The 10,868-nt window shown below is 46.7% G+C and overlaps 1 long non-coding RNA gene across 1 annotated transcript; it reads right to left on the bottom strand.

Annotated features, from left to right (window-relative positions):
* Positions 1-266: 266 nt before the first annotated feature.
* Positions 267-456, bottom strand: LOC122034184. The gene is made up of 2 exons (XR_006126646.1): positions 396-456; positions 267-302 (listed from the first exon to the last, which is right to left on the bottom strand). It is a non-coding gene; the product is annotated as an uncharacterized LOC122034184 (long non-coding RNA).
* Positions 457-10,868: the final 10,412 nt, after the last annotated feature.

The raw sequence follows: 10,868 nt of genomic DNA, 5'->3' as shown, positions 1-10,868 counted from the left end.
AATTAAACCATTTTGTAACTTACATCGATTTCTGAGGTTGACATCTTTGCAATACATCCCCTACAACATTTCAAATCATAAAAATGACACTTGGTAGCTAGACAAAATGACTTGAAATAGTCTAAATTTTTCATTCATATATGTACATTATATCGCGCTTTGTAGTTGCTGATCAATTATGATGATAGATCGTCACTAATTATATTACGAGATAAATTAAAGAACTTGACGATTTATATTATTTGACAACCCAACCATTTTTCTTCTTAATCTTGGTAGTTCAATCACCTTTAACTCTGTCCCTGAAGAAATTAAAGGAACAAAATTAGCCAGGGAAAATTAGAGAGCATTGAGCTACGTACAGAGTACAAAATCAGCTAGCCAAGGAGAATTACGATCGATTTCTTGCAGTGAACAATCGCGTCGTAGATGGAGATATCGACGTTGCTACGACACCACTGCATGTTGGAGGAAGAGGGCGCAGCTGCAGTGGCGTTGGAAGCGCTGCTGCTTCTGGCGGAGTCCTTGTAGCCGCCCCGGGTCGATGTCGACTTGGAAAAGGAAACCGATCTCGAGCACCTGAGCGTCGGGTGCGCCGAGGGGATGAGGAAGCTCAGTGTAAAATACCGAAAATAGGCGAATATTAATAAGGGAATTTTCTGAAATTTTTGGAAATTTTTCGGGAATTTTTTGGAGCTCTCACGGACGAGTTAACGGGGATAAAAATGGGGCCCGGAAAAGCTTGTTTAGGCTACCTCGTTTTAACGAGGAAATGTTGATTTTTCTTTATTCCTTTTTCTTTTCTTTTGTTTTTATTTCCTCTTTTTATTTTATTTTTTTTCCCCGCGTGTCCGAGTTCCCCCCCCCCCCCCCCGACGTCGATTCCTCTCAGCCTTCTACTGTGCCCTAACCGTCGGCCCCGGCGGTTTCCTCCTCTCCTCCTACTTCTTCCCCCAAAATCCGACTCCGCTCTTCTCTTCTCCTCTGCTCTGCCGCCCCCAATCGTTTGTGCCCTAGTCGAGCCCTAGGTGCCGAGTTCTTTCTTCCCTTGTCACGCTGCCCTCTTCATCTTCTGCCGACGCCGTCTGTGCCTAAATTCCCTCTGCCGCCGGCGACGAGAGCCACCGCCGACCCCCTGTCGCCCTAGCCGTGGAGATACCGAGCACTGGCCATCGACTCTCGACCCGAGCAGCACCATCGCCTCACGGGACATCGCCGCCATTCTCCCTTCTTCCCTCTGTGCCGCCCTACAGCCGACTTTCACCTGTGTCCTAGCCTCCAGCCGCATGCCCTAGGTTCCTCTCTTCTGTTCCAGTCGGAATCCCTTCTGCGCCAGTTCCTTACTGCTGAGCCACAAGGTGAGAGGGTTGTAACAATTGGTTGCACTCTTAATTACCCTTTATGACCTAATCTGCAGGTGTAGGGTTTAGCGGATCACTGATTACGAGGGTAATATTGTGCTGTTGATTTTTCTTGGGTCCGGCAGCCACTTTCCAACAGCTATTTCTTTCGGCAACAACTAGTTTTAGCTGTGATTTGAGGTAAGGATTAGGTGTATTTGAATACTTGTTGCAGAGCATGTTTTGAATTGGAGGATTTGGTTAGATGATCATGCGAATCTAGGTAAGGAACATGATTATGATACATGTTGTTTTGGGTACGTTTTGATACATGGTAAATTATAGTTCATGTTTCAAATTTGATATTAGTTAGGTATGATTATTTTATTGTAAATAAATTATACTCGATGGTTGTGTTGATTAGGGTTAAGGAACTATCCCTAGTGGACTCACTGATTTTATTTAATTAGGGTTCGTTAATTGTGTTGGGTTGATTAGTTGGATCCAATTTAGAACTTTTTAATTGGATTAGAATTTAGTTTGGCTAATTGTTGTATGATAGAATTAGCTAAACTAGCTCTTTTGTGTGATAACACAGGAGTTTGACGCGGGACGAGCACTTCGTCACAGAGGTCGTTTAGCTTGATCTATATCGGAGGTGGGTACTTTGACTTATGTCTTTTGATATGCATAATAATGTGTTTAACATATAGCATGATTGTGTTTTCCATTTGTTTCGGTTGGTCACTACATGATTTATTACATGTTTTCTTGTTTACTCGTTATGCACTGCATATTATTATTTACCTGATCATACCTGCTTTATAGGTAGTGACACAACCATAGGATACATTATGTTCAGGACCTAGGGTTTATTTGATACCCTATCTGTTTGTGTACCTTCCATCTGATACATTGACTTGTGATACATCTTTTATTTATGTATGGATCATGCTATGCTATTCGTGATATTGCCATGTTTAGTGACATGCATCATCTTGCATGATTGCATGCTGTGCGATTGTCTGCTCCATTATTGTTGAGCACATCGTCAGTTACATGTATCTGTACACACCACCACTCATGGGTTAGTGGTATATCAGACAGGTGTGTGGCAGTTCTGCTGTTTGGCTCCGTTGGTCTGGTGACTCAGCGTGGTAGCCGGCAGATAGTTCCGCTCTGTTTGGCTCCATTGGTTTAGTGTAGCAGCGTTGTAGCCGGTAGGCAGTTGGACTTTGTTTGGATTCGTTGGTCCGCTCATGGGTAGTGTGACTCAGCGTAGTAGCCGGCAGAGAGTCCTCCCCGTCATCGTGTACCGGGAGATGAGAGCATTGCGCTCCCCCATTTATTATTTCGGAGTAGGAGTATGTGCGTACTCCGACAGCATCCCGCCCACTCGGTCACTCATCAGGGGCAGTGATGTCAGAGTGCACGATTGTCACAACCCTACCCACTCGGACTCACCATTGTGTGTGAGGTGGCTGACTGGCGTCAGGGGTGACCATGTCATTGGCATCATATGCATGATGCATTTACTGTTTGTGTTTGCTGCATTTACTTGCTGCATTTATATGGATGCATATGATTGACATGCATACAGGATTATGACACCCTCGGTTTGACGACCCTATTACCTTTATACCTTGGTCCTGGTTAGTACAGTTTTCTCCTATTTTTGTTTCAGTTGCATTTATTCTTCTCGTATTCAGGAGACTGTACGCATGATTAGTGTTGTATGTTATTTACTTTATTATGCATATCAGTTGTACTTGCTGAGTGTTGGACTCACCCAGCCTCCACTGTTGTTATTTTTCAGGTTGAGGCTGTCCGGAGCAGTTCCAGTCGCTAGTCCTCATTGCACGTAGTGCTAGTCCTCTGCTGATCACGAGTTGTTGTTTTAGTTTTCTCTATCAGACTATGTTTTGGTCTTGTAATGTTTTACTTATGGATCTTGTATGGATTTTTATCGTTGATGGATTTTGGTATGATTTGGATATGTTTTACTCCATGCCTGCCTGGACGGCAGAAGAGGTGAGTTTGTCGGATTTGTGTTTTATGAGTGTAGGGGAGTAGGAAAAAATCGGATTTGAGCTTTACGAGTGTAGTTGAGTAGGGTTGTTTTCGAGTCATCGTATTACTGTTCTATTTGTTTACTATTAAACTGCGTGGTTGTGTCAGCAGAGGCTGAAAATGATATTAACTGCGTGGTGATTGTTTTATTATTGTTATTATTCCAGCCGCATGTGACTGAGGTATATGGTGATTGTAGAAAGTTTCAGATTGCCCGCCGTACAGGGGAGATGCTGCCAAAATTTCTTCGGACAGGGACTACTCCGGGGCGTGACAATTTATTTGGTATCAGAGCTTAAGTTTTACGATCGTTATTTTCGTATTTTGGATATTTGGGATAGCCTGATACCAATTTATATGGTATTAGAGCGCCAAGGTTTGGCGATACTTGTTTGGTTTTCGTGTGTTGGATTTTCGAGATTTATCTGATACTAATTTATTGGTATCAGAGCAGGATGTGATACCTGCTTTTAGTATTCTGGATATATTGTGCTAGCCCAAGTTTGCGAGTCAAACTGGGTAGTTATTTTGGTTGCACGGATTTTCCATTACGTATATGTTTTGGACTTTCATTTCGGCTTTATATGGATTTCCGGTGATTTTCTTGTACGGAATTCCGAGGTCAATTTGGGGACTGGACAGTGACGGAACATCTCCAGACAGCAATTAGGTATGATGTTAATTTGGTAATTGGTTATACTGGTAGTAATATCTGTAATATAATTTAACAGATATGAGGTGATCTACGCGTATTACTGCGAGACGTGGTGTTGGACGACCACGTGCGAGGACCGCAGGATCTCTGGATATGCCAGAGATGCCTTCTGTTGATGAGCCTGTCAGCCAGGGACAGACTCAGCATGCTGCGGGCGCGTCGGGCTCTCAGACCCCGATGGCTCCCTTAGAGGTACCTACCTCAGCTGCACCGATAGTATCCACTCCTACTGTATTTTCGGTACCACCAAGGGTACCATTGGCATACCCGACACCAGCTCCAGCCCAGCTTATGGCGTACTCGGCACCACCGCCACCTGGGCCTACAGTGTACCCGACACCAGCGGCACCTGTGCTCCCAGTACATACGGTGTACCCAGCAACACCTACATTAGGGATACCGACTACTCCACATCCGGTACCATTGCCTACCGTACATCCAGCCGCGACCACTTATGTTCACCCGGCAGTACCACCCACCGACGGCTTATGCTCCAGTTTATACAGCAGCACCGGGAGCTCCTACTCCAGTTTATTCAGCGGTACCACCTGTAGCATCAGCTCTAGTGGTTCCGCCAATTCTGACAGCCGTTCCGACACACCTCACTGACTTTGTCGCGGCACGAGCCAGGATTCCAGTGTTGGCAGAGTCGATGAAGAGTCAGTTCACACTCTTCCGAGGAGACCGAGATCTGAGTGTGGCCTTGTCTTGGATTGAGACTATGGAGCGGACCTTCTTCTATATGGCTTGTTCCGAGTGGGAGAAAGCAGAGCTGATTGCTTTTCACTTACGGGACGCGGCCGACACTTGGTGGCTTACCCAGCGTTCCATCATCGGTGAGCAGAACATCACTTGGGCCAGATTCAGAGAGGCTTTTGAGAGCCGTTTCTTTCCACGAGCTTATCAGATGGCTCGCCGGCAGGATTTCCTGAGTCTGCGACAGAACAATCGGACAGTGACTGAGTATAATGCAGAGTTTGACAGATTGGCCAGATTTTGTCCAGAGCTTGTTGCTGAGGACAGTTCGCGTATGCAGCAGTTCATTCAGGGGTTGGATGGACATTTGCAATAAGACTTGCCAGTCTTGGTACCACTTCCTATCTGGAAACTTTAGACAGAGCCCTATTGATTGAGTCAGCGCAGCAGAGAGCGTTTCCAGACAGAAAAAAGAAACAGGTGGGTTAGACATCTGGGCAGATTCAGCAGCCTCAGGCTACACCACCGCAGAGCAGGCGTAGTCGGTCAGATCAGGGTACATCTTGGGTATCACGTAAACCTCAGAAATCAGGACAGTCTTCTTCAGGACGTTTCCGGTCTCCCCAGCAGAACCGGAAACAACCCGCCAGCGACATTCGCTGCTTCATATGTGGGTCCAGAGATCATATCACCTCAGCCTGCTCTCTGGGACAGTCAATTTTTTTTCATTACAAACTACCTGGGCACCAGAGTCGAGATTGTCAGCAGAAGACTCAGCATATGACTTCCGGAGGGTCTGATCATGGAGGATAGTCCAGTCAGTCCGGAACTTATCGAGGAGGGCGAAGAGCCCAACCTTCACATGGCCAACAGCGGAGTGCTTCACCCGCAACAGCGGCATTTGGCATGCTTGGACAGGAGTACTCCAGTGCTTCCATAGCACCCCAGAGTTCGGTTCCAGGACTTTATTATCCGACGCAGGGGCAGTATCAGATGCAGCCTCAGCCTTTAGGACAGTACCAGACTCAGTTCCAGCCAGCTGCACAGTATCAGTCACCGTCCTCTCAGTCTTCTCTGGTACATTATCCAGCACCGCCTCAGTGGCAGGCTTCTGCCCAGCCGCAGCAGCCGCTGGCAACGTTACCCCCTCCTCCGCTAGAGACTGGTCGTATACATGCGATTACCAGAGAGGATGCGCAGCGAGCCGACGGATCCATTTTTCGCGGTATGATTTCCATTTATGCATTTTCCGCTGAAATATTGATTGATACTGGTAGCTCACATTCTTTTATATCCCGTACCTTTACGCGGGAGATTGGTAGATTACCTACTTTTAGACTGCAGCGATTGACCGTCTCCCTACCGTCCCGTGATACTTTAGATGTCACCCAGGAGGTCAGAGGTTGCCCGTTAGACTTTGGCAACATGATACTTACGATAGATCTTCTAGTATTGGAGATGGTCGAGTTTGATATCATACTTGGCATGGATTGGCTGTTAGTATATCATGCTACCGTTGATTGCCAGATGAGGGTGGTCACCTTCCGGCCTCCGAACCAACCCTCGTGGGATTTCACTGGCATCAGAGATGACTGCATATCGATCAATTCGGCGATTCAGGCTCAGAAGCTGCTGTCACATGGCTGTCAAGGTTTTCTGTTATCTTTGATTAGTACTGAGGACAGCAGTAGTTCGCAGCTCTCCGACGTTCCTGTAGTCCGGGAGTACCCAGATGTATTTTCAGAGGAGTTGCCAGGTTTGCCTCCCAGAAGGCAAGTGGAGTTCGCTATTGAGCTGATTTCGGGGACCGCACCGGCATCGAAAGCTCCTTATCGTATGGCACCAAAAGAGTTGAACGAGCTGAAGGTTCAACTCCAGGAGCTTTTGGATAGGGGATTTATTCGCCCTAGTGTTTCTCCATGGGGTTCTCCGGTGTTATTTGTCAAGAAAAAAGACGGCACCACGAGGTTATGTATTGACTACATACAGCTGAATGCAGTGACCGTCAGAAATAAATATCCATTACCACAGATCGAGGATTTGTTTGATCAGCTCAGAGGTACATCAGTGTATTCTAAGATTGATCTGTGATCCGGATATCATCAGTTGAGAGTCAAAGACTCAGATATTCAGAAGACAACTTTCCGTACCAGATACGGTCATTATGAGTTTTTGGTAATGCCATTTGGGCTTACCAATGCTCCAGCGGTGTTTATGGACTTGATGAACCGCATCTTTCTGGAGTATCTAGATCAGTTTTTTTATCATTTTCATTGATGACATATTGGTCTACTCTCATTCCGTGGAGGAGCACGCACAACATCTTCGCACAGTTTTGGAGATTCTTCGACGACATCAGCTGTACGCGAAGTTCAGCAAGTGTGCATTCTGGCTATCCTCAGTCGGTTTTCTGGGGCACGTGGTTTCTAGCAGAGGTATTTCAGTTGACCCTCAGAAGATCGAGGCTGTCACCAGTTGGGAGCAGCCTAAATCAGTACAGGAGATCCGCAGTTTTCTAGGACTAGCCGGATATTACCGACGTTTTGTCGAGGGTTTCTCGTGTATTGCTATGCTGCTGACACGTCTTACCCGGAAAGGCGTGAAGTTCACGTGGTCCGAGGATTGTGAGACCAGCTTTCAGGAGCTGAAGTGGAGATTAGTGTCGGCTCCAGTTTTGGTTTTACCTTCTGGAGAGGACGGATTTGTACTCTACACCGACGCGTCTCTTCAGGGTTTGGGCGCTGTTCTGATGCAGCACGACAGAGTAGTCTCTTATGCTTCTCGTCAGCTGAAGGAGCATGAGAAGAATTACCCAGTTCATGATCTAGAGTTAGCTGCCATCATCTTTGCTCTGAAGCTTTGGCGGCATCATTTATACGGTATTACATTTGAGATTCTCACTGATCATAAGAGTCTCAAATACATTTTCACTCAAAAGGAGCTTAATCTCCGACAGAGGAGATGGATGGAGTTCCTGAAGGATTACAATTGTACCATTAGCTACCACCCGGGGAAAGCTAATGTGGTTGCCGATGCACTCAGCAGGAAGTCCAGAGCGACTTTGGCTTGCCACCAAGTTTCAGTTACAGACTTGGTTCAGGGTTTCTCCGAGTTAGACCTTGAGGAGCAGGGACCTACAGAGCAGGGTATTCTTGTTACCATGGTTGCTCAGTCGTCGATCAGGACGAGGATCCGAGAGGCACAGGCTGGTGATCAGCATTTACAGTTCATTAGTAGTCAGATAGCTTCCGGGCAGCAGACCGAGTTTACACGAGACGAGGAGGGTATTATATACTTCCGAGGTAGATTATGCATACCTCAGTCTCATCCGGTCTTACAGGAGCTACTTCAGGAGGCTCATCGCTCTCGATTTACGATCCATCCAGGCGGGACCCGTATGTATCGAGACTTGAGGCATTCCTATTGGTAGAACGGTATGAAGAAAGACATCGCGGATTTTGTAGCTAGATGTCTTGTCTGTCAGCAGGTGAAGGCTGAGCATCAGAGACCTGCCGGGTTACTTCAACAGATTCCTATTCCTGAGTGGAAATGGGAACATATCACTATGGATTTTGTAGTGGGATTGCCGAGGACACGACGAGGCCATGACGCAATTTGGGTAATCGTTGATCGATTAACCAAATCCGCGCACTTCTTAGCGATCCGGAGGACTGATTCCCTGGATTGATTGGCAGATTTATATTGCCGAGAGATCATCAGACTACATGGTGTTCCGTTGAGTATCATTTCGGAAAGAGATCCACGGTTTACGTCTCGTTTCTGGCAGAGTCTGCAGTAGGCCTTGGGCACACAGCTCCGTTTCAGTACAGCTTTCCATCCACAGACAGATGGACAGTCAGAGCGGACCATTCAGACTTTAGAGGACCTGCTGAGGTCATGTGTTATGGATTTCGGAGGTAGTTGGGATGACCATCTGCCATTGGTAGAGTTTACTTACAACAACAGCTTTCATTCGGCTATCCAGATGGCACCGTTTGAGGCGTTGTATGGTAGACCTTGTCGGACACCCATCCTTTGGGATGAGGTTGGAGAGGCCCAGTTGTTGGGACCTCATAGAGTTCAGCAGGATGCAGAGTTGGTCCGTACTATCAGACAGAGGATGTCAGAGGCGCAGGACCGCCAGAAGAGTTATACAGATCGGAGACACAGACCTTTGGAGTTCTCTATTGGTGATCATGTATTTCTGCGTGTTTCACCCACGAAAGGGGTGAAGAGATTTGGCCTCAGAGGTAAGCTAGCTCCGCGGTACATTGACCCTTTCGAGATCTTGGAGAGGATCGGAGCGGTAGCTTACCGGTTAGCACTACCACCATCCCTGGCAGGCGTCCACGATGTATTCCACGTATCTATGCTGCGGAGATACGTGCCCGACCCGACGCATGTGCTGACAGATATTCCGGTTCCAGTTCAGCCTGACATTACATATGAGGAGGTTCCGGTATGGATTCTGGACCGGAAAGAGCATCAGTTGCGGAATAAGACTATCTGGCTGGTTAAAGTCGGATGGCAGCATCATTCAGACGAGGAGGCTACTTGGGAGCTCGAGGATACTATCCGAGCTCGATATCCCCATCCTTTCACTTGAGGTATGTGATTTAGTTTACCGTTCAGCAGTTATACTTTCTGTCTATTGTTAGTACTTGCTGATGGTAGATAATGAAATTTGGGGACCAAATTTTTATTAGTGGGGGAGAATGTAAAATACCGAAAATAGGCGAATATTAATAAGGAAATTTTTTGCAATTTTTCAAAATTTTTCGGAGCTCGCACGGACGAGTTAACGGGGATAAAAATGGGGCCCAGAAAAGCCTGTTTAGGCTACCCCGTTTTAACGAGGACATGTTGATTTTTCTTTATTCCTTTTTCTTTTCTTTTGTTTTTATTTCCTCTTTTTGTTTTATTTTTTTTCCCCGCGTGTCCGAGTTCTCCCCCCCCCCCCCCCCCACGCCGATTCCTCTCAGCCTTCTACTGTGCCCTAACCGCCGGCCCCGGCGGTTTCCTCCTCTCCTCCTACTTCTTCCCCCAAAATCCGACTCCGCTCTTCTCTTCTCCTCTGCTCTGCCACCCCCAATCGCTTGTGCCCTAGCCGAGCCCTAGGTGCCGAGTTCTTTCTTCCCTTGTCACGCTGCCCTCTTCATCTTCTGCCGACGCCGTCTATGCCTAAATTCCCTCTGCCACCGGCGACGAGAGCCACCGCCGACCCCCTGTCACCCTAGCCGTGGAGATACCGAGCACTGGCCGCCGACTCTCGACCCGAGCAGCACCGCCGCCTCACGGGACATCGCCGCCATTCTCCCTTCTTCCCTCTGTGCCGCCCTACAGCCGACTTTCACCTGTGTCCTAGCCTCCAGCCGCATGCCCTAGGTTCCTCTCTTCTGTTCCGGCCGGAATCCCCTCTGCCCTAGTTCCTTACTGCTGAGCCATAAGGTGAGAGGGTTGTAACAATTGGTTGCACTCTTGATTACCCTTTCTGACCTAATCTGCAGGTGTAGGGTTTAGCGGATCACTGATTACGAGGGTAATATTGTGCTGTTGATTTTTCTTGGGTCCGGCAGCCACTTTCCAACAGCTATTTCTTTCGGCAGCAACCAGTTTTAGCTGTGATTTGAGGTAAGGATTAGGTGTATTTGAATACTTGTTGCAGAGCATGTTTTGAATTGGAGGATTTGGTTAGATGATCATGCGAATCTAGGTAAGGAACATGATTATGATACATGTTGTTTTAGGTACGTTTTGATACATGGTAAATTATAGTTCATGTTTCAAATTTGATATTAGTAAGGTATGATTATTTTGTTGTAGATAAATTATACTCGATGGTTGTGTTGATTAGGGTTAATGAACTATCCCTAGTGGACTCATTGATTTTATTTAATTAGGGTTCGTTAATTGTGTTGGGTTGATTAGTTGGATCCAATTTAGAACTTTTTAATTGGATTAGAATTTAGTTTGGCTAATTGTTGTATGATAGAATTAGCTAAACTAGCCCTTTTGTGTGATAACACAGGAGTTTGACGCGGGACGAG

The sequence above is a fragment of the Zingiber officinale genome, chromosome 11B (assembly GCF_018446385.1).
Source record: "Zingiber officinale cultivar Zhangliang chromosome 11B, Zo_v1.1, whole genome shotgun sequence".
NCBI lineage: Eukaryota > Viridiplantae > Streptophyta > Magnoliopsida > Zingiberales > Zingiberaceae > Zingiber > Zingiber officinale.
This window is presented reverse-complemented; position numbering and strand designations above follow the sequence as displayed.